The 12,753-nt window shown below is 35.6% G+C and overlaps 1 pseudogene; it reads right to left on the bottom strand.

The window, feature by feature from the left end:
- Window positions 1-5,358: 5,358 nt before the first annotated feature.
- LOC124244580 (olfactory receptor 7A10-like) lies at window positions 5,359-6,103 on the bottom strand (annotated as a pseudogene).
- Between the last annotated feature and the right edge of the window lie 6,650 nt (window positions 6,104-12,753).

Here is a 12,753-nt window from a genome sequence, read left to right as displayed (position 1 = left end):
ATAGAAACTTGGAAATGATGCAGGTAGAACAGAAGAGAAAACTAAGATTTTAAAAATTTGTAGAAATTCTATGAGAATTATTCAGCTCCATTAGAAAGGGCAACATAAGGATAATGAGTATCCCAGAAGAACAGATAGAGAGCAAGAAATGAGTATACATAAAGAAATAATAACTGAGAAGTCCCTAAACCTGGGGAAGGAACTGGATATACAAATCCATGAAGCTAATAGAAAACCCAAAAAGACCCTCTCCAAGACACATTATATTAAACCATCAAGAGCCAATGATAAAGAAAGAATATTAAAGGCAGCCATGGGAAAAAATAACCTACAAGGAAATCTCTGTTAGGCTATCATCAGATTTCTTAGGAGAAACTCTACAAGTTTCTCAAGGAGAGAGTGGAATGATATATTCAAAATACTGAAAGATAAAAACTGTCAGCCAAGAACGCTCTGCCCTGCAATGTTATCCTTCATATATGAAGGAGAAACAAAGGCTCTCCCAGACAAACAAAGGCTGTGGGAGTTCATCATCACTACACCTGCCTTACAAGAAACCACGAAAAGAGCTCTCCACCTGAAATCAGAGGCAAAGGGTTACAAAACTTTGAGCAAGATGGTAAACATACAGACAAAAATCATAAAGTTGCAACTCTATTTTAGAATAGGCTAGTAAACAATTATAACATAAACGTTAAAGGGAAAAAAGCATTAAAAATAACTATAACTACTTTAATTTGGTAATGAACTCACAATATAAAAACAAATAATTTGTGAAAACAAATACATAGAAAAGAATGGAACCTGCATAGGAAAATGAAGATAAGATGCTACCAGTGGAAAAAGGGCTGTCTTACCTGTGAGAGCTTTTATACAAACCTCATGGTAACCATAAAACAAAGATTCAGAGAAAAGACACAAAACATAAAAAAACAGAACACTGAGAAATACATCATAGAAAGCCACCAAACTGAAATGGAAGACAGAAACTTTAGAAAAAAAGAAATAATGGAAATATAGAGCAACTAGAAAACAAAAGACAAAATGGCAGTATTAAGTCCTCATATATTAATAATCACCCTATATGGAAATGGACTGAATTCATGAAGAAAAAGACACAGAGTGGCTGGATGCATTGAAAAACAAGGTCCAACAATATGCTGCCTCCAGCAGACTCATCTCACTGCTAAAGATAAAGTGAAGGCATTGAAGATGATACTCCAAGCAAATGGCAACCAAAAGAAAACAGTGTAACCATATTTATGTTAGATTAAATACACTTCAAGCCAAAAAACATAAGAGACAAAGACGGACATTATAAAATGACAAAAGGGACATTCCATCAAGAAGACACAACATTTAATAATATGTATACAGCTAACATATGAGAACCAAAATGTATAAAGCAAATTATTAAAAGGTCTAAAGGAAGGAATTGACAGCAATACAATAATAGTAGGAGACTTTAACACCCCACCTTCATCAATGGATAGATCATCCAGACAGAAAGTCAAGAAGAAAATAGTGGCCTTAAATGAAACATTAGGCCAGATGTACTTAAAACATATATATATGTTTTCCAAACATATTTGCCAAACATTCCATCCCAAAGCAGCAGAATACATATTCTTCTCAAGTGCACATGGAATATTCTCAAAGACCAAATGTTGGGAAATAAAACAAGTCTCAACAAATATAAGAAGATTGAAATCATATCAAGCATCTTAACCAACCACAATGGTTGAAACTAGAAATCAACTACAAGAAAAAAGCTGGAAAAGTCATATATATGTGGAGACTTAACAACACACTACTGAATGACTATTGGATCAATGAAGAAATCAAAGGAGAAATAAAAAATACCTGGAGAGAAATGAAAATAAAAACACAAATTACCAAAACTTATGGGATACAGCAAAAGTGGTACTAAAAGGGATGTATATAGCAGTACAAAACAAATCTCAAATAAACAATTTAACACCGTACCTAAAAGAACTAGAAAAAGAACAAAACCCAAAGTTGGTAAAAGGAAGGAAATAATAAATATAAGAGGAGAAATCAATGAAATAGACTAAAAACGCAGTAGAAAGGATCAATGAAACTAAGAACTCATTCTTTGAAAAGATAAGATTCACAAACCATTAGCTACATTCACTAAGAAAAAAGGAGAATGCTCAAATAAAATCAGAAATTAAAAAGGAGAAATTGTAACAGATAGCACAGAAATATGAAGAGTTATAAGAGAATACTATGAAAAGCTACATAGCAACAAATTGGATAACCTAGAAGAAATGGATAAATTCATAGAATCGTAAACCTTCCAAAACTTAATGAAGAAGAAATAGAGAATAGACCAATTACTAGTAAGGAGATCAAAACAATAATCAAAAAGCTTTCAAAAAGCAAAACCAGACATCTTCTCTGGTGAATTCTGTCAAACGTTCAAAGAAGATTCAATAACTATCCTTCCCAAGATTTTTAAAAAAATTGAAAAAGTGGCTGTTTCCTTACTAATTTTACAAAGGAGATATTACCTGGGTACTAAAACCAGACAAGGACAACACACAAAAAGAGAATTACAGGCGAATATCGCTGAAGAACATGCAAAGATGCAAAAATCTTCAACAAAATATTAGCAAATCAAATACAACAATATCTTTAAGGAATCACACACCACGATCAAGTGGGGTTTATTCCAGGGACACAAGGATGGTTCAGTATCCACAAATCAATCAACATGATACATCACACTAACAAAATGAAGGAAAAAAAGGTCACATAATCATCTCAGTAAATGCAGAGAAAGCATTTGACAAGATTCAGCATCCATCAATGATAAAAACTCTGAATAAAGTGGGTAAGGAAGGAAAATACCTCATACCTCAGCATAATAAAGGTGATATGTGACAAACCCACAGCTAACTTTATACCCAATAGTGAAAAATTGAAATCTATCTCTTTAAGAACAGGAACAAGACGAAGATTCTCACTCTCATGATTCTTATTCAACATTGTATAGGAAGTCCTAGCCAGAGCAATTAGGAAAGAAAAAGTAGGAAAAGGGGTTCAGATTGGAAAAGAAATAAAACTGTCACTATTTGCACAAGAAATGATTCCATATATAGAAAACCATAAGGAACCCACCAAAAACCTGTTAGAAATAATCAACAAATACAGTAAAGTTGCATGGTACAAAATCAACATTCAACAATCAGGTTCATTATTATACACTAACAACAAACTAGCAGAAAGAGAAATCAAGACTATAATCCTATTTCAATCACAACAAAAAGAAAATACGTAGGAGTAAATTTAAACAAGGAGATGAAAGACCTATATGCTGAAAACTATGACATTATTGAAAGAAGTTGAGGAAGACACAAAGAAACAGAAAGATATTCTGTGTTCATGGATTGGAAGAATAAACAAAGTTAGAATGTCCGTATTCTCTAAAGCAATCTACAGATTTAGTGGGGTCCCTATCAAAACTTCAACATTTTCCACATACATAGACAAAGAATCCTAAAATTTATAGGGAAAAACAAAAGACCCTCAATAGCCAGAGGAATCCTGAGAAAAAAAGAAAAAGCTGGAGATATCACACTCTCTGATTTCAAAATATACTACAAAGCTACAGTAATCAAAATGGCATGATACTGGCAGAAAAACAGACACACGGATAAACGGAACAGAACTGAAAGCCCAGAAATAAACAGATACATCTATGGATATCTAACTTTTGACAAAAAGCCAGGAACATACAATGGAGAAAGAAAAATCTCTTTAATAAATGGTGTTGGGTAAACTGGTTAGCCACATGCAAAAGAATTAAAGTAGACCACTATCTTACACTATACATAAAAATTAACTAAAAATGGATTAAAGACTTGAATGTAAGGCCTGAAACCATAAACTTCCTAGAAGAAAATGTAGGCTATATGCTCTTTGACATTAGTATTAGCAATATCTTTTTGGATATGTCTCTTTATGCAAGGGAAACATAAGAAAAAACAAAAAAAGGGACTACATCAAACTAAAAAGTTTCTGCATAGCAAGGGCAACCATCAACAAAACAAAAGGACAACCTGCTGATTGGAAGAAGATATTTTCAAATCATATATCCAATAAAAGGTTAATATCTAAAATATATGAAGAACTCATACAACTTAACAACAACAATAAACTTCACAATTAAAAAATAGGCAGGAAATCTGAAGAGATATTCTTTCACAGAAGGTATACAGATGGCCAAGAGGCACATGAAAGATGTTCAACATCACTAATTACCAGGAAAATGCAAATCAAAAGCACAAATAGATATCATCTCATGCCTATCAGAATGTCTGTGATTAAAAAGACCACAAATACCAAGAGTTGGAGAGGATGTGGACAAAAGGAAACCCTCATACACTGCTGATGGGAATGTAAATTGGTGCAGTCACTATGGAAATCAGTATGGAGATTCCTTAAAAAATTAAAAATAGAAATACTGCATGATCCCGCTATCGCACATCTGGGTATATATCCAAAGAACAAAAAACCACTAATTTGAAAAGGTATATGCACCCCATGTTCATTGCAGCATATTCACAATAGCCAAAACAGAGAAAGAACCTTAAGTGCCCATCAATGGATGAATGGATAAAGAAGCTGTGCTATATATGTATACAATGAAATACAACTCAACCATGAAAGAGAATGACATCTTGGCATTTGTAACATGGATGAACATTGAGGGTATTATGCTAAGCAAAGTAAGTCAGTCAGACAAAGACAAATACCATGTGATTTCTCTCATATGTGGAAGATAAAACGGGGACAACAAACACACAGACACAGAGAACAGATTGGTAGTTACCAGAGGGAAGGGGGTGGGAGAAAGGTGAAAAGGATAAAAGGGGACTTTTGTACTGTGACGGATGGAAACTAAACTTTTGATAGTGAACACGACATAGTTTATACAGAAGTAAAAATATAATGATGTGCACCTGAAATTTATAAATTGTTATAAACCTATGTTACCATAATAAAAAAGAATTTTACAGTGCTTTTTGCTAAATCTTTCCAATGAGAAAGAAATATTTGCTTATTTTGCCACTAGAATTTGAATCTTTATTATAGAATATAATGTACAAAGAAAAGAATAAAACCTTTGTGCAAAGAAAAAAAGAAAATGATAAAGAGAAAAACTGTTGGATATGATAGCGATCACAAGGCTAAATAAAGTGAGCTATGTAAATTGCACAGAGAAGTCATGTCAAATAAATGGAAATTCCTGAAAATAATGAGTAGGAGTAAGTTCTAGTTCCCAAATCTGGTAAAAGAATAAAAATTTCTGGCAATAATTAAAACCTGAAATCATGGGCTGTTATTCAACTCTAGCAGAATTGTCCATTTTATAGCCAAGATGCTAAAAAATGTTTTTAGAGCCCTCTTTATGTCTTTGTTCCTCAGATTGTAGATGAAGGGGTTCAGGATGGGTGTGAACACAGTGTACATCACCAAGGATGTTACACTTGAGTGTGAGCTGTGGGTAGCAGCAGAGTTAAGGTACACTCCTATGCACATACAATAAAATAAGGAGAAAACTGAGAGGTGAGACACACATGTTGAAAATGCCCTATACTTACCTTCACCTGAGATTCATGTAGGAGAAAACTATTTTAGAGTTATCCCATCCAGGGGACCACCATGCAGCAGCTCAATTGAAAAATACATAACCAACTCATTATGAAAGATGTCAGAATGGACAAGTTGGACCACCTCTTTGAGATCACAGGAACAGTGGGCAATTTCAAAGTCTCTACAAAAGGATGGTCCCATACCAGTAAGTTTGTATTAAGGAATGAAAGACACTGATAACCCAGCATACCAGGACCAGAATTCCACAAAGCTGGGGGCACATCATGACGATGTAGTACAAGGGGTGGCAGATGGCCATCACAACCAGAAGAAAGTCATATAATCCTGAAAAGAATAAGGAAAAATACATCTGGGCAATGCATACTGCATAGGTTATAACTTTGCTCTGGGTCTGGATATTCAGCAGCATCTTTGGGATGGTGTTGGCAGTGAAACAGATGTCTACAAAGGACAGGTTGCAGAGGAAGAATTACATGGATGTGTGGAGGTGGGAGTCAGAGGTGATGGCCAAGATGATGAGTAGATTTCCAACACAGTGATCAGGTACACAGAGAAGAACAGCACAAATATGAGGGGCTGCAATTCTTGTTTTTCTGAAAGTCCCAGAAGAAGAAATTGTGATATACAAATAAGGTTCCTTGATTCCACATAGTGGATGAATACCTGGGAAGAGAATATAATACAGTTAACTTTCACACAAACATGCATTACTCACATAGTTGATAGTCTATAATTTATATTTTTCAGTCAAGAAGTTAATTTCATAAATGGAATAGAGACTAGAAAAAAAATAGAAAGGGTCAACAAAATGAAGAGTCAGTTTTTCCAAAAGGTAACCAAAATTGACAAACCTTTAGCTAGAATACGTAAAAAAAAAAAAAAGAGAAGTCAAATAAAATTAAGATAAAAGAGGAGACATTACAACTGATACTATAGAAATACATAAGATACAAGAAACTACTATGAAAAATTATACGCCAACAAATTAGGTAACTTAGAAGAAATGGCTAAATTCCTAGAACACACTACCTAACAAGACTGACAAGAAGAAATACAAAAATTGGAACAAACCAATAATGAACAAAGAGATTGAAGTAGTAATAAAAAATCTCCCAACATATTTAGGATGTCAGTATCATGGTGGAGTGAGTTGCTCCCTTTGTCTCTCCTCTCTAAGTTACAACTGAATGGACATCTGTTAACCAACAGAGGATACCCTACATAGCAGAACAGGACACCTGAGAAATCCACACAGATATACATTTGAAGGTGAGTGGTCTGGACCCATGCAAAGCAGTACAACTAGGTGAGCAGACCCCTCCTCCCCCCCAGCAGCAGTGATCCAAATCATGGATCCTCACACAGTGGCCAGCATGGTTGTGAGTGGAAGTAGAGGCAGCCTGGCCCACACATGAACATTTTTGGAGTGGTAACCTAGCTTGCAGGTACACTCACCTACTATGGCAACCATGCCTGTGTGAATGACCCCCACCAAGTGGTGGTGGCTCAGCTCACAAGAAAGTGCCACACCCACAGAGCACAGCAGCCTGGCCAGACCTGCCTGCTGAATGTGACACCTGGCCCACATGAAGGCACCCTGCTTGTGCAAGCACAACATGCCAGCCAAGTGTAGTGGCCCCACCTGTGCAAGCACACTTGCCTGCCTGGCCCATTGAGGGCAGATGCCTGGCTGAAAACTCGCCCATCAAATGCAGTGGCCTGGTCTACACCAAGGCACCCCACTGACGCAAGCATGACATGCTGACTGAGCACAGTGGACCTCAGTGAGACCCCACCCACCAAGCACAGCAGCTCTGCCTGTGTAAATGTAACCTTATGGGCAGCTAGAGCCAGCCTGCCTGAATGCAGAATGGTCTGACAGGTACAACTATGAGCAGATGGGTGGGAAGAGAAAACACAGCTCCTGCACTCTCACAGTGGTGGCAGGTGGAATCTATGAACAGATACTACCACAAATGCACCAGCATAGGATCAATTATTCAAACACCATGAAGACCTACAGTAGCACTTCAGAGCAGAAGGAAAATGACAGCTTTCCAGAACTCAAACCTGAAGTCACAGAAGATTACAATCTAAATGAGAGAGAATTCAAAATAGCTGTCACAAAGAAACTCAACAAATTACCAGAAAACACAGAAAAACAGTTCAATGATCTCAGGAATAAAATTAATAAACAGAAGGAATACTTCACCAAAGAGATCGAAGTGCTTTAAAAAGACAGAAATTCTGGATATGAAGAACAAAATTAAAGAGGTAAAAAATAATGTAGAAAGCATAAAAAATAAAGCAGACATTATGGAGGAGAGAATTAGTGACCTGGGAGATAGAAATCTAGAAATGCTTCAGGTGGAGGAGGGAGAGAACTAAGACTTAAAAAAATGAAAGCATTCATTGAGAAATATCCAACTCACTTAGTAAAAGTAACATAAAGATTATAGGTATCCCAGAGGGAGAAGTGAGGGAGAAAGGAGCAGAGAGCTTGTTCAAAGAACTAATAGCTGATAACTTCCAAAACCTGGAGAAAGAACTGGACTTACAAGTACATGAAGTCAACATAATTGCTAATTACATCAATACAAAAAGACCTTCTTCAAGGCATATAGTATTAAAACTGGCAAAAGTCAATGACAAAGAAAAAGTATTAAGGGAAGCAAGAGAGAAGAAGATAACCTACCAAGGAACCTCCATCAGGCTTTCAGTGGATATCTGCAGAAACCTTACAGCTGAGTAGAGAGTGGAATGATATATTCAAAATACTGAAATACAAAAGCTATTAGCCAAGAGTACTCTATTCAGCAAAATTGTTGTTCAGATACAATGGAGAAATAAAAGCTTTCCAAGATAAACAAAAGCTGAGAGAGTTCATCACCATTGGACCTGCCTTGCAAGAAATGATGAAGGGAGCCCTCCTATCTGAAACAAAAAGTCAAAGATTTATAAAGCTTTGAGCAAGGACATAAATAGATAAAATCAGAAAATTGCAACTCTTTATCAGAATACGTTAACAAACAATTAGGACATAACAGATAAAGGGAAAGAAAGCATCAAAGATAAATATAAACACTTTAATTTAGTCACAAACTCACAACACACATAAGAATAATTTGTAACAATAACACAGAAAGGGAAGAGGAATGGGATGGAACATACTTAGGCTAACGGAGATAGGAGGCCATCATAAAATAGATTATCTCATCTATTAGATCTTTTATACAAACCTCATGGTAACCACTAGACAGAAAATCAGAGCAGAGTAACTAATAATGACTAAAGAGAAAACTGAGAAAACCATCACAGAAAAACCACAAAATTGAATGGCAAGCAGAAATGCAAGGGAAAAGAAACAGTGAAAATATAGAACAACCAGAAAACAAGAGATAAAGTGGCAGTATTAAGCCCTAATATAAAAATAATCACTCTAAATGTAAATGGATTGAATCCTCCAATCAAAAGACACAGAGTGGCTGGATGGATTAAAAAACAAGACCCAACAATATACTGCCTCCAGGAAACACATATCAACTCTAAAGACAAACATAGGCTCAGAGTGAAGGAATGGAAGGTCATACTCAAAGAAAATGTGAAGCAAAAGAAAGTAGGTAGCCATATTTATATCAGACAAAGCAGATTTCAAGACTAAAAAAATGAGAGACAAAGAAGGGCAACGAATAATGATGAGACATTCCACGAAGAGGACATAACACTTATGAATATATATGCACCTAACACAAGAGCACAAAAGGATATAAAGCAAGTATTGAAAGACTTAAAGGGAGAAATTGACAGCAACTCAATAATAGTAGGGGAACTCAACACCCCACTTACATCAATGGATAGATGATCCAGACGGAAATCCAACAAGGGAACAGTGGCCTTAAATGAAATGCTAGATCAGGTAGACTTACTAGATATATGGAGAACACTCCATCCCAAACCAGGAGAATACACATTCTTCTTAAGTGCATATGGGACATTCTCAAAGATAGACCATATGTTGGGAAACAAGGCAAGCCTCAATAAATTTAAGAAGATTGAAGTCATATCCAGCATCTTTTCAAACTACAATGCTATGAAACTAGAAAGAATAGAACAGAAGAATAAAGCTGGGAAAGTTACAAATATATGGAGATTAAACAACACACTACTGAAAAACCGTTGGATCAATGAAGAAATCAAAGGAGAAATAAAAAATACCTGGAGACAAATGAAAATGAAAACACAACATACCAACTCTTATGGGATGCAACAAAAGCAGTACTAAGAGGGAAATTTATGGGAATACAGACCCACCTCAACAAACAAGAAAAATCTCAAATAATCTTAAACTATACCTAAAATAGCTAGTAAAAGTAGAACAAACAAAGCCCAAAGTTTACAGGAGAGAAATAATAAAAATTAGAGAAGAAATAAATGAAACAAAGACCAAAAAAATATCCAAAATTTATATAATGTTATAAACGAATGTTACTACAATAAAAAACATAAAAAGAAATAGTCAGAGAAAGGGTAAGATGTGAATAAAAATGACATATTTATAAAGAGTCTTTATGAATAAAAAAATAAAATTACCTAATCAATGGAAAACATACAATAGAAAGGATCAATGAAACTAAGAGTTGGTTCTTTGAGAAGATAAACAAATTTGACAAACCCATAGCCAGACTAAGAAAAAAGAAGAAGATGCAAATAAATAGAATTAGAAAGGAAGGAGGAGAAATTAGAATGGATATCTACAGAAATACAAAGGTTTATGAGACAATACTATGAAAAAACATATGCCAACAAATTGGATAACTTAGAAGAAACAGGTAAATTCTTAGACTCATACAACTTCCCAAAATTGAATCAAGAAGAAATAGAGAATCTGAATAGACCAATCACAAGTAAAGAGATTGAAACAGTCATCAAAAATCTCCTAAAGAACAAAAGTCCAGCACCCACTGGCTTCTCTGGAGAATTCTATCAAACATTCAAAGAAGAATTAATACCTAACCTTCTCAAACTATTCTGAACAATTGAAGAAGACAGGATGCTTCCTAACTCATTCTATGAGGCCAACATTACCCTAATACCAAAGGCAGACAAGGACAACACAAAGAATAAAAATTACAGGCCACTATCCTTTATGAACATAGATACAAAAATCTAGCAAAATATTAGCAAACCAAATACAGCAATAAATTAAAAGGATCATGCATCATGATCAACTGGGGTTTATTCTAGGGATGCAGGCATGGTTCAACATCCATAAATCAATCAATGTGACACACCACATTGATATAATGAGGACTAAAAATCACACAATCATCTCAAGAAATGCAGAGGAAGCATTTGAGAAGATCCAACATTCAGGGGATGGCCCCATGGCTGAGTGGTAGAGTCTGCATGCTCTGTTTTGGTGGCCCAGGGTTTTGCTGGTTTGGATCCTGGGCATGGACATGGCACTGCTCATAAGGCCATGTTGAGGTGGCGTCCCACATGCCACAACTAGAAGGACTCACAACTAAAATATACAGCTATGTATTTGGGAGGATTTTGGGTGAAAAAGCAGAAAAAGAAGAAGATTGGCAACAGTTGTTCACTCAGGTGCCAATCTTTAAAAAAAAAAGATCCAACATCCATATATATAAAAACTCTCAATAAAATGGGTATAGAAGGAAAGTAACTCATCATAATAAAGAGAACATATGATACACCCACAGCCAACATTATTCTTAACGTTGAAAAACTAAAAGCCATTCCTCTGAGAATAGGTACAAGACAAGCATACCCACCCTCATCACTCTTATTCAACATAATACTGGAGGTTTTGGCCTTGGGAATTAGGCAAGAAAAAGAAGTAAAAGGGATCCAGATTAGAAAGGAAGAAGTAAAACTCCAAACGGATGCAGAAGACATGATTCTACACATAGAAAACCCTAAAGAATCCTCCATAAAACTAGCAGAAATAATCAATAAATACAGCAAAGTTGAGGATAAAAAACCGTATACAAAAATCAGTTGCATCTCTATACACTAATAATGAACTAGCAGACAGGGAATTTAAGAAGATGATCCCTTTTACAATCACAACAAAGAATAAAATGTCTAGGAAGAAATTGAAACAAGGAAGTGTTAGACCTATACACGGAAAACTATAATACATTATTGAAATAAATTGAAGAAGACATAAATAAATGGAAAGATATTCCATGCTCTTGATTGGAAGAATAAACAAATTTAGAATGTCCATATTACCTAAAACAATCTACAGATTCAATGCAATCCCTATCAAAACTCCAACAACATTTTTCACATGGATAGACAAAGAATCCTAAAATGTATACAGAACAACAAAACCCCTGAATAGCCAAAGGAATCCTGAGGAAAAAGAACAAAGCTGCAGGTACCATAATCACTGACTTCAAAATATACTACAAAGTGGGGGCCAGCCCAGTGGTAGTGGCTAAGTTTGTGTGCTCTGCTTCAGTGGCCTGGGGTTCTTGGGTTCAGATCCTGGGCACAGACCTACACACTGCTCATCAAGCCATGCTGTGGCAGTGTCCCACATACAAAATAGAGGAAGATTGGCACAAACATTAGCTCACTGACACTCTTCCTCACAAAAAAGGGAAAAATATACTGCAAAGCTATAGTAGTCATAATAACATGGTTCTGGCAGAAAAACAGACACATAGATCAATGGAACAGAATTGAAGGCCCAGAAATAAAACCACACATCTATGGGAAGTTAATATTTGACAAAGTGGCCAAGAACATACAATGAGAAAGCAAAGCCTCTTCAATAAGTGGTGCTGGGAAAATAAGTGAAAACCATGTGCAAAAAAATGAAAGTAGACCATTATCTTACACCATACACAAAAATTAACTCAAAATGGATTAAAGACTTGAATGTAAGGCCTGAAACCATAAAACTCCTAGAAGAAAATATAGGCAATATTGTCTTTAACATCAATCTTTTCAAATACGTGTCTACTCAGGCAAGAAACAAAAGAAAAAATGAACACATGGGACTACATCAGGCTAAAAAAGTTCTGCAAGGCCAAGGAAACCATGAACAAAATGAAAAGACAACCCACCAACTGGGAG

This window comes from Equus quagga, chromosome 9 (assembly GCF_021613505.1).
Source record: "Equus quagga isolate Etosha38 chromosome 9, UCLA_HA_Equagga_1.0, whole genome shotgun sequence".
Classification (NCBI taxonomy): domain Eukaryota; kingdom Metazoa; phylum Chordata; class Mammalia; order Perissodactyla; family Equidae; genus Equus; species Equus quagga.
This window is presented reverse-complemented; position numbering and strand designations above follow the sequence as displayed.